Source organism: Theropithecus gelada, chromosome 12 (assembly GCF_003255815.1).
Source record: "Theropithecus gelada isolate Dixy chromosome 12, Tgel_1.0, whole genome shotgun sequence".
Taxonomy (NCBI): domain Eukaryota; kingdom Metazoa; phylum Chordata; class Mammalia; order Primates; family Cercopithecidae; genus Theropithecus; species Theropithecus gelada.
This window is the reverse complement of record NC_037680.1, coordinates 80,393,070-80,404,608: the sequence shown is the minus strand read 5'-3', so window position 1 is coordinate 80,404,608 and position 11,539 is coordinate 80,393,070. Positions and strand designations below refer to the sequence as shown.

The following is an 11,539-nucleotide window of genomic DNA, read 5'->3' as shown; positions in this document are numbered from 1 at the left end:
CAGAGACTAGAACTATCTCTGGCACTTAGTAGATGCTCAACAAATGTTTAATGAATAAAGTCTTCCTTGCAATGTATTTACTTTTCTCTTTTCAAACCAATTTATCTCACTTTTCCACTCTACAAACAGAAAAAAGTCTACTCCTCTCCAAATAATCTTCTCTGCCTTTTCCTTCAAGATGACTGTTTTTCTAATGTTTCAAGACATTATCATTCAATAACTGGAAGTAAATTACATTTTGTATATCTATATCCAGTAGGGAATTGGCCCTGAAGAGATACCTGAGGCTTCTTCCTCCACCCCTGCTGAGCATCCTCAAAGACTAGGCCTGTTTGTAGACTCCCAGTTTTCCCATGGGATTTCTCCACACCTCATGTGCACAGTTTCCACAAGATTTGGGCTGAAGAAGGGAGACCTTCTCTTGGAGAGTAAAGTGTTCTCGAGGGAACAATGAAAAGTCAGCATTTACTATCTGTGCCCGAAATTAATTATCACCCTCTGCTTTCAGTAAAGCGAGGAGAAGCAGCTCAAAATCTCAGTTTAAGGCTTGATGAAATTTAAGAAGGACCTTGAAAGAGGCTCCATTCCTAAAGCACCAAGTTCTGAGGTCAGTGGATCCTGTGTTTGGTGCTTCCCCAGGCCATCTGGCAGTCAGACAGAGATATTTTAAGTCATGGCAAGGCATGTGGCAACCTCAAAAACCACACCCTTTGAATGTCAGCCTCCTCCACCAACATGGGTAAGTCTGACATGTGGCAAGAAATAAAGGCCAGGCCATGAGGATACCAGCCCCACTGAAGTGCTGTTGACTTTTTAAAAAAATATATGATTAGTACAAATTTCTTATTCTTTTATTTACTAAATGTTCTGCTGAAAACTGGAAAAGTCAGTCAAATTTGGATGTTTCCAGATGTCCAGATGTGTCCTAGATACAGCCTAGATGTCAAGAAGAAACTTGAATTGATTTAAATATGGGGTATTTTTTTTCACCATAGAAATATCTCTTCTGAATTATACACAGTCTTTCACATGACCTGGGAGGAAACAATAAAATATAATTACTGAGGAAGGATATGATTGATGCTCACAAATATTGGCTAAAAGTAGACACAGAATTAGAAAAGTTGAAAAGTTTCTTTTAATAGTGTCCTTTTCTCACACACACATTAAAATGATTACTAAAAGAATATATGGGGACTTTTCAGCTGGGATGTCCTGTTTAGAGGGGGGATTGAGATGTGAAGCCAGCAGGACTTCCTTGGTCAAGTGGGGACTTGGAGAACTCTTCTGTCTTACAAGAGGATTGTAAAACGCACCAATCAGCAATCTGTAGCTAGGATTGTAAAATGCACCAATCAGTACTCTGTAGCTAGTAAGAGGATTGTAAAATGCACCAATCAGCACTCTGCAAAACACACCAATCAGCGCTCTGTAAAATGCACCAACAGTGGTCTGTAAAATGCACCAATCAGCAGGATCCTAAAAGTAGCCAATCACGGGGAGGATTGAAAAAAGGGCACTCTGATAGGACAAAAACAGAACATGGGAGGGGCCAATAAGGGAATGAAAGCTGGTCACCCCGGCCAGCAGCTGCAACCCGCTTGGGTCCCCTTCCACGCTGTGGAAGCTTTGTTCTTTTGCTCTTTACAATAAACCTTGCTACCCTCCAAAAACAAAAAGAAAGAGAAAAGAAAATAAAATATGGGGACTTTGTAAAAGTATATTAAATATATACTTGCTGTTTTCATTGTAACAGATGTTATATCACTATATAGCAACTGTAACAACTGATATAACTGAAATCTCCTGGAATTTCCTGTTGGTTCTTATTTCATCTAGAAATAAGGATTTCTCTTTGTGTTTTTTTAGTTAAAATAATTCACCTTTAGGGAAGGAGTACCACCTTCTGAGGCCCTGAGTTGATGGCAGCAGACAGAACATCTCTGGATGACCTGGTTCTGGTACCAGTCCTACTACCTATTATTTACCAGAAAAACAGACCAAAGTTCTCATCATAAAAAAAAAAAAAAAAAAAAAAAAAAAGTATGTGAGGTAATTTATATGTCAATTATCCTGCTTTTGCCATTCCACAATGTGTACATATATCAAAACATCATGTTATACACCATCAATGTATACAATTTTTGTCAGTTAATTGATTGATTAATTAATTGAACTAGATCAAAGAATATCTCTAAGATTCTTCTTCATGCCAGTGTCCCACAATTCTTCAGTGCCCCCACAATTATTCTGAAGACAAATTAGGGAAGGACTGGGTCAAGGGTCTGCCTAAATACAGCATGCAGCTAACTGTTCACTGGAGTTTTAGAGCTTGCTCTCAAAACTTATGAGCCAAATACTACTTAGCCCAGGGCCTGGTAGTTAGGTTGGTTCTCTCATTTCTAGTCGAGGGCCTCTGCCGCAAACTTGCTCTGCTAGATCCTCAGTTATTCCAAGAAGCAGCCAAGCTTGATGCCCCTCTTTGTATTTACTGGAGCTGGAGGTCCTGGAGCAGCAGTGTATCTCTTGTGTCTGGCATTGTTCAATCCAGATGTTAGTTGGGACAGAAAGAATAACCCAGGGCCCTGGAACAAACTGGGTCCCAAGAATCAATATAAGTTCTACTCAGTGCATGTGGATTACAGCAAACTGAAGAAAGAAGGTCCAGATTTCTAAGTGAAATGTTTCACTATAAAGCTGCTTTAGAATGAAGGTTTTCCAGAAGCCATCTGCACAATTTTCCACTTAACCAGGAAGTATTTCTCCTCTAAATACATAAAATCACATTGATATAATGTGTTGAAGATTACACTTTAATTAATCAATAACTGAAACTTGAAAAAAAACTTATGAGCCTAGAAAAACTTGCTGCTTTGTATTTTTCGTTTCTACTTTTTGTTTTTGCAGAGATGAGGGCTAAACCAATGAGGAAGAGGAAACACAGAGAAGACAGTTAATGCTTCAAAAATGACAATAAACTTAGGAGTCATCAGCTCATAAAATATACCTGAAGCCATAAATTGGAATGAAATCACCCTGGGAAGAAATATAGAGTGAGAAAAGAAATAAGACTGAGATCTGGGCCGGGCGCGGTGGCTCACGCCTGTAATCCCAACACTTTGGGGGGCCGAGGCGGGCAGATCACGAGGTCAGTAGTTCGAGATCAGCCTGACCAATATGGTGAAACCCCGTCTCTACTAAAAATACAAAAAATTAGCCAGGCATGGTGGTGAGCACCTGTAGTCCCAGCTACTCAGGAGGCTGAGGCAGGAGAATTGCTTGAACCCAGGAGGTAGAGGTTGCAGTGAGCCAAGATCACACCACTGCACTCCTCCCTGGGCAACAGAGCGAGACTCTATCCCAAAAAAATAAAATAAAATAAAATAAAATAAAATTCAACAAAATGTAAATTCAATTATTCAGTCACACATTTCAAGTATTCAATAACCACATGTGGGTTACTGAGTACCAGTAGCTACCATGTTGGACAGCATACATATAGAACACTTCCATCAGCACAGAAAGTTCTACTGGACAGTACTAATCTAGAAAATCTCTGGCCACCATCACAAAGAAGCAGAAGAAGATGTGCTATCTGCCTCAATCTTTGGATAAAGGTGGAAAACTCTCCCAGTGAGAAATTGATGCATTAAGCACGTGTCCCTTCCAGGTGTGAGGTACAAATTTGTACCACCCTTATGTGCTAGAATCCCAAGCCAAAAACTGTACACTTAGAGTCCCAGCAGAAGTAAGTGCAGAACTTAATACACATCCACAAAACACTCCAGAGTATATATTCACAACCCCAGACACACAGGATTCCACAGTAAAAAGTAATCTTATCTAAAAATGATCTAATGATAAACAAGTACAAACCACAGAAAGAATTTGAACAGGCACTTCACAAAACTCTCATACACTATTGGTGAAAATGTAAATTGTGTGTCTAATGACTCAGCAATTCCATTCCTAGATATACACAACAGAAATGGGTACATACGAACATGTACCTAAGAGCATGTGCCCAGACACAGTACAAAAGACAAAATATTCATAATAGACTATTCCTAACAGACAAACTAAAACCAACTTAACTGTCCATCAATAGAAGAATGAATAAATAAATTATATATATTCATACAATGAAATAATTTAAGGCAATGGGAATAAACAAACTACTGCTACACCTAAAGACGTAGATGAATCTCTCAAAAACAATGTTAATGGAAAGAAGCCAGACAAAAGAGTCCATATAAAGTTCAAAACAGGCAAAACTAATCCATGATCACAGACGTTAGGATCAAGATTACTTTTGAGAGGGGTGGTGACTGAGAACTGCTTTGTGGGGCTTCTGGGGTGCTAGTAATATTCTCTTTCTCCATCTGAGTGGTTGTTACCTGGGTTATATTTCCCTTTTGAAAATGTTTCAAGTGCGTACTTATAATTTGTGTACTTTTCTATATGTATATATATAATTAAATTTTTGTTCAAAAAGTAGTAATTGGAGGGATTAAAAACAAGATGGAACTAAAATTCTGGAAAGCAACATGGAATACAGGATAGGGATGTCAGAGCTCAACTATTCCATAGTGTTTATATTGTTCTGAGGGAGAATAGAAATATTTATCAATGTTAGTTAAATAGGCATGTTAAGTAAGTATGTTAATCTTTTTTTTTTTTTTTTTTTTTTTTTGAGATGGAGTTTTGCTCTTGTTGTCCAGGCTGGAGTGCAATGGCGTTATCTCAGCTCGCTGCAACCTCCACTTCCTGAGTTCAAGCGATTCTCCTGTCTCAGCCTCCTGAGTAGCTAGGATTACAGGAGCATGCCATCACACCCAGCTAATTTTTGTATTTTTAATAGAGACAGGGTTTCATCATATTGATTAGGCTGGTCTCGATCTCCTGACCTCAGGTGATCCGCCCACCTCGGCCTCCCAAAGTGCTGGGATTACAGGTGTGAGCCACCGCACCCAGCCAGCATGTTAAAACTTTTAAGGTAACAAACAAAGAATAAGAAAAAAATGTAAATTTTTAAAACAAAGAAAAGAAATATTTCTTTTTTAAAAGTGATGCTAGCCGGGCGCGGTGGCTCAAGCCTGTAATCCCAGCACTTTGGGAGGCCGAGACGGGTGGATCACGAGGTCAGGAGATCGAGACCATCCTGGCTAACGCGGTGAAACCCCGTCTCTACTAAAAAATACAAAAAAAAACTAGCCGGGTGAGGTGGTGGCGCCTGTAGTCCCAGCTACTCGGGAGGCTGAGGCAGGAGAATGGCGTGAACCCAGGAGGCGGAGCTTGCAGTGAGCTGAGATCCGGCCACTGCACTCCAGCCTGGGTGACAGAGCGAGACTCCGTCTCAAAAAAAAAAATAAAAATAAATAAAAATAAATAAAAATAAAAGTGATGCTAAAATAGTAAAGGAAAAGCACAAATAAAAAACATAAAATTTCTTTCAAATGGTGATATAAATATACCCAAATAAATCAGTAATCACGATAAATATAAACAAGTTAAACTCACCAATTTAAGAAGCTGTTATTCTCAGATTGGAATAAAAACAAAGCAAAATGCAGCTATAAATGTCTTACAAGAAACACACCTAAACAAGGAAACACATGTATAAAGTAAAGGGATAAAGCTGTTGTATTAGTCAGGGTTCTCTAGAGGGACAGAACTAATGGAATGGATACGTATCTACAAAGCAGTTTATTAAGTATTAACTCACACAATCAAAAGGTCCCACAATAGGCCGTCTGCAGGCTGAGGAGCAAGGAGAGCCAATCTGAGTTCCAAAACTGAAGAACTTGGAGTCTGATGTTAGAGGGCAGGAAGCATCCAGCAGGGGAGAAAGGTGTAGTCCGAGAGGCTAGGCCAGTCTCTCTTTGCGCATTTTTCTGCCTGTTTACATTCTAGCAGAGCTGGTAGCTGATTAGATTGTGCCCACCCAGATTACGGGTGAGTCTGCCTTTCCCAGCCCACTGACTCATATGTTAATCTTTTTTGGCAGCACCCTCACAGACACACCCAGGATCAATACCTTGTATCCTTCAATCCAATCAAGTTGACACTCGGTATTAGCCATCACAGCTGTCTAGTCAGAAGTTGGGTTGATCTAGGGTTAAGGACTTGGTGGGTGAGTGCAATGGATGGAAAGTAAAATAAAATGGTGAGAGAGTGCTCCAAGGGATAGGTTACAAGTCTAAGCTGGCTTTTAAGGAAATGATGCCAGAAAACTGCTGACGGTGGGGAAACAGAACAGTTGAGGAAGTGGGACAGTCAAGAAAATGACAATCTAGTGGGTTCCAAAGCAGATGTGATAACACAGAGCAAAGGAGCAAGCTTGGGTTCCATCAAATTTAAATTTAGATTTAAAAGGCAATTCAGTCTTTTCTGTATCTTATCCAACTTTCTTATTGTAAATAATCTATAGGGCTCTGCAAGTTGTAAAGAAGATAATTCACAGCAATGTTCTCTAAAGTTGAAGTAATCAGTCTTTAAACTATAGACAGCCTTGAATTCCATTTTAGAATTGTGTAGGCAAGGCCAACAGAAAAACCAGGCATCTGGTCAACAACCAAAATTTCACTGGGTCTTGAGGCAATCAGGGCAGAGAAATTTAAAACAATATCTAAGCAAACATTGACCTTTCATGTAACAAAACGTAACACCATTTCCTTTGGTAAAGTTCATTTCTATTTTTCTGCATTACATACCACTTACTTCAGGGGAAATAACCCTTACAATGTACGTGAGGTTCACCAAGTGGAAACTTTAGATTTAGGTTCAATATAGTAAGTACATCGCTATAAACTCCTTAACAGGCCTCCATCTACTGAAATCCTTTTTTTTTTTTTAAGAGACGAGGTCTCACTCTATTGCCCAAGCTGCAGTACAGTGGTGTGATCATAGCTTACTGCAGCCTCGAATTTCAGGGCTCAAGCAATCCTTCCGCCTCAGCCTCCCAGGTAGCTGGGACTACAGGTGCACACCACTATGCTTGGCTAATTTTTTTTCAACTTTTTTAGAGTTGAAGTAGGGGAGGGAGTCTTGTGATGCTGCCCAGGCTGGTCTTGAATTCCTGGCATCAGGCAATCCTCTCACTTCAGCCTCCTGAGTAACAGATTACAGGTGTGCACCACCATGCCCAGCTATGAAATCTTTTTTTTTTTTTTAGACGCAGTCTCACTCTATCACCCAGGCTGGAGTGCAGTGGCGTGATCTCGGCTCACTGCAAGCTCCGCCTCCCAGGTTCACACTGTTCTCCTGTCTTACCCTCCCAAGTAGCTGGGACTACAGGCGCCCGCCACCATGCCTGGCTAAATTTTTGTATTTTCAGTAGAGACACGGTTTCACCATGTTAGCCAGAATGGTCTTGATCTCCTGGCCTTGTGATCCGCCCACCTCGGCCTCCCAAAGTGCTGGGATTACAGGCGTGAGCCAGGGCGCCTGGCCTGAAATTTTCTTGAAGTCTCAGCCCACATGCCACAGCCTCCTTAAGCCATCTCCAACTTCCTCAAGCAGAATGTATTATTGTTTCCTCTGCATTCCTTCTTCATATTGGTAGTATGGTTGATATGTCAATTTTTCTGTTCTGCCTTTAGTATAATTATCTACATAAATCCTCATCTCTCTTAAAATGATAAATATCCTGAGGACAAGAAGCACTTTTGAACCTACTCCAGAATATAGTACACCATCCTATAGTGAAGAAGGGGCCATAAACTGGACATAGAGAGTTGATCCACTTCCCAGACAGGAAAGTATGATTTTGTTTCACGGTATTTTACTTTCTCCTTTAAACTGAAGAGGCTGCTCAGCCTAAGAGTACCAGGCTGACATAGAACAACTGATCTTCCAGAAGTGGTGCCAACATCTCTCCACTCCAAAGAGCTAGAATACCAATACACCTAAGGAGATCCAGTGATCTGGATCCTGACCTCGTGATCTGCCCGCCTCGGCCCCCCAGAGTGCTGGGATTACAGGCGTAAGCCACTGCGCCTGGCCCAGTTCAGTATATTTTGATATTGCATCTTCCTAATGTTTGCTTCAATTAGGGACAACTTTGAACCACACACACACTTTTTTGTAATGATTTTCTTTAAGTAAACCCTTGAGGAGTCATATAAACCATGCCTATCTTTCAAGTGTGTCTGTACCAACCTTCCCGTTAAGTCCGTGAAGAGAATCCATTATATTAGTATATTATTTCTTATGGCAAAACCTACCAATACATGAGCCACGGGTTCACTATGTAAACAATGCCTGATGATTCTTACTAAAATATTTTCCTCTCTTTTCTACCTTCATCGTAAGGGAGAAGGGAGATGTCTAGTCAAGAAATAAAATCTCATTGGCTCAGTCAGGTGCAGTGGCTCACGCCTGTAATCCCAGCACTTTGGGAGGCCAAGGTGGGCGGATTACCTGAGGTCAGGAGTTCAAGACCAGCCTGGCCAACATGGTGAAACCTCGTCTCTACTAAAAATAGAAAAATTAGCCAGGCGTGGTGGCATGTGCCTGTAATCCCAGCTACTTGGGAGGATGAGGCAAGAGAATTGCTTAAATCCAGGAAATGGAGGTTCCAGTGAGCCAAGATTGTGCCACTGCACTCTAGCCTGGCTGACAGAGCAAGACTCTGTCTCAAAAAAATAAATAAAATCTCGTTGGCTCTCAGGGTAATCTTTATAGGGGTCCCAGGATAGGGTTAAATTGTTACTACAGTTGTGGCAGACCTCAGCAATGCAAAGCCCATAGAAACACATTAGTGCCCATCATTGTTAAAAAATAGTATTAAATGTGCTTAGGCACCAGAACTATAATCTAAGAGGCAAAATTCAAGTCTTAAGTCCCAATTCCTATTTTCTGAAGCATAGCAAAGTAATTTACTCTCCGAGTAAAACAATCTTTCTAGATCAGTGGTTCTCAAAGGATGAGGTTTCTAGATCAGCAGCATTAGCATCACATGAGAGCTTGTTAGAAATGCAAATTCTCAACTGTGCAGCCATAAAAAGGAATGAGATCATGTCCTTTGCAGGGACATGGATGAAGCTGAAAGCCATCATCCTCAGTAAACTAACACAGGAACAGAAAACCATGAGGCTGGGTGTGGTGGCTCACGCCTGTAATCCCAGCACTTTGGGAGGCAGAGGCAGGCAGATCACTTGAGATCAGGAGTCAGCCTGGCCAACATGGCAGAAACCCCACTGCAAAATTTACAGCATACTCTCTTCCTCATATAATTCTCTCAATAACCTTGTAGATTAGGCATTGTCATGACCTCCATCTTACGTATGAGACACAAGGAGAGTGGATAATTTGCTGGATGCCACAAAGCCAGCAAACAGAAGAGCCAGGATTTCAACCTAGGTATTTCGACTGTGAAAGGTAGGCTCTTAGCCAGCACCTATAACAAGTTATTCTGATTGTAACTCTAGTAAGGTCTTTTTTTCTCTCTCTTTCACATCACACTGCCTCTCTAACAGCAATTACATTCATCGCAACCAATTAAGCCTTTCCCCTAAAACTAAAAATAATAGATATCTATTTTAGTTGAACAAATATTTATGGAGGTCTTTTTTTAGCAGAGAAGCCTGACCTGGTGGAGCTTATAGTGCTAGGTTAGTAAATGTAGGTGCTCAATAAATATTTGCTGAACCCATGAATCAGTGAATAATTTTATTATAATATGCTAAGTGATTCAGGAGGAGAGATGAGAGCCCTGTATACATTCTGGGGCCTCAGACATTTCCTGTAAATGATGAATGCTGAGCTGAACCTATAAAAAGAGGAAGTGTCAGCCAGGCGCGGTGGCTCACACCTGTAATCCCAGCACTTTGGGAGGCCGAGGCAGGCGGATCACAAGGTCAGGAGATCGAGACCATCCTGGCTAACATGGTGAAACCCCGTCTGTACTAAAAATACAAAAAAATTAGCTGGGGGTGGTGGCAGGCGCCTATAGTCCCAGTTACTCGGGAGGCTGAGGCAGGAGAATGGCATGAACCTGGAAGGCGGAGCTTGCAGTGAGCCGAGATTGTGCCACTGCACTCCAGCCTGCGCGACAGAGCGAGACTCCGTCTCAAAAAAAAAAAAAAAAAAAAAGAGAGGAAGTGTCAGCCAGACAAAGAATAAGGGAAACAGGATTCTTGGCATGCTAAAGTGCTGGGGTTTTATCTGAGGATGACAAACAATCACTAAGTATTTAAGGGAACCATATGGTCAAATAGATACATGGGAACACACATACATAAACAGTTAAACCAAAAAAAAATCAAAATACCAAGAATCTACTCCCCAAAGCCATTAGAACTTCCAGTGTGAAATAAACCACTAGGATTTAGATTACTAGCAACCATACTCTGTCAGAATATATGAATGTGTGGTTTGTAATTAAGATCTTACCTCCCTGTACACGGGAATGCAGAGAAAGGGCTTAGTGGTCTGAGTTGCCTGCAGGATTCAGAGGGCCAAAAAAAGATAAAGGAAACAGAGCCCAGGTCTGGGGATCTTCAGAAAATAATGGTAAGCCCCCTGCTCCTGACTTAGTTTCAGTATCAATTCTTATAGAAAATAGGAACAAGAGGGCTAAATTTGAGTGACACACCATTTTTCTTTTTGAAACATAAATGACACATCATTAAGATGTCTGCTCTTCAGAATTCCTCAGAAGTGAAATTCTCCTCCTCCTTAGCTTCCTGGGTTTTTTGTTTTGTTTTGTTTGTTTGTTGTTTGTTTGTTTTGAGACGAGTCTCACTCTATCACCCAGGCTGGAGTGTAGTGCCGCAATCTTGGCTCACTGCAACCTCTGCCTCCTGGATTCAAGCAATTTTCCTGCCTCAGCCTCCCCAGCAGCTGGTATTACAGGCATGCACCACCATGCCTGGCTAATTTTGTTGTCTTTTTAGTACAGACAGGGTTTCACAATGTTGGCCATGCTGGTCTCTAACTCCTGACCTCAGGCGATCCACCCACCTTGGCCTCCCAAAGTGTTGGGATTACAGGCATGAGCCACCACACCCAGCCATGTATGCTATTTTTTTACATAGGTTTCCTAGAATTTTTATTAATAATTATAGACGCCCAAGCAATAATTTCCATATCTTACTGTCTGGAAAACCATAAAGCAAATATATGTATTTTTTTCCTTTCTCTCCTACTTTTGCTTACATTTTGCTTTATCTCCAAATAACTCAAATTATTAAATAGATTAAACAACAATATTTAGGGAGGGAGGGTTACTTGTATCCTCTGTTTTAGGCATCAAGGTAGTTTCTCATCAAAAAAATAAATTTTCTTAAGTTTATTAGAGCTCCAGGATTAAAAGTATTTTTCTTGAGCTGTTTTATAAAAAGGCAAATGGTTCAAAAAAAAAATCTTTGATTCTTAGTTGCCTAAACCAAAGTTCAGACATGTAAGGCTTCCTCTTCAGTAGGGTGTGTTGGAATCTTGATGGATTGGGCCATGCAGCCAAGGCCCCCACAGTTGGGAGTGCAGGGACAGCGTTTCTTCCTTGTCCAAACACCAACATGAACTGGGGATCCTCAAA

General features: G+C 40.9%; 1 pseudogene; it reads left to right on the top strand.

Annotated features, from left to right (window-relative positions):
- The first annotated feature begins 550 nt into the window (after positions 1-550).
- LOC112635871 lies at positions 551-2,676 on the top strand (annotated as a pseudogene).
- The last annotated feature ends 8,863 nt before the right edge of the window (positions 2,677-11,539 follow it).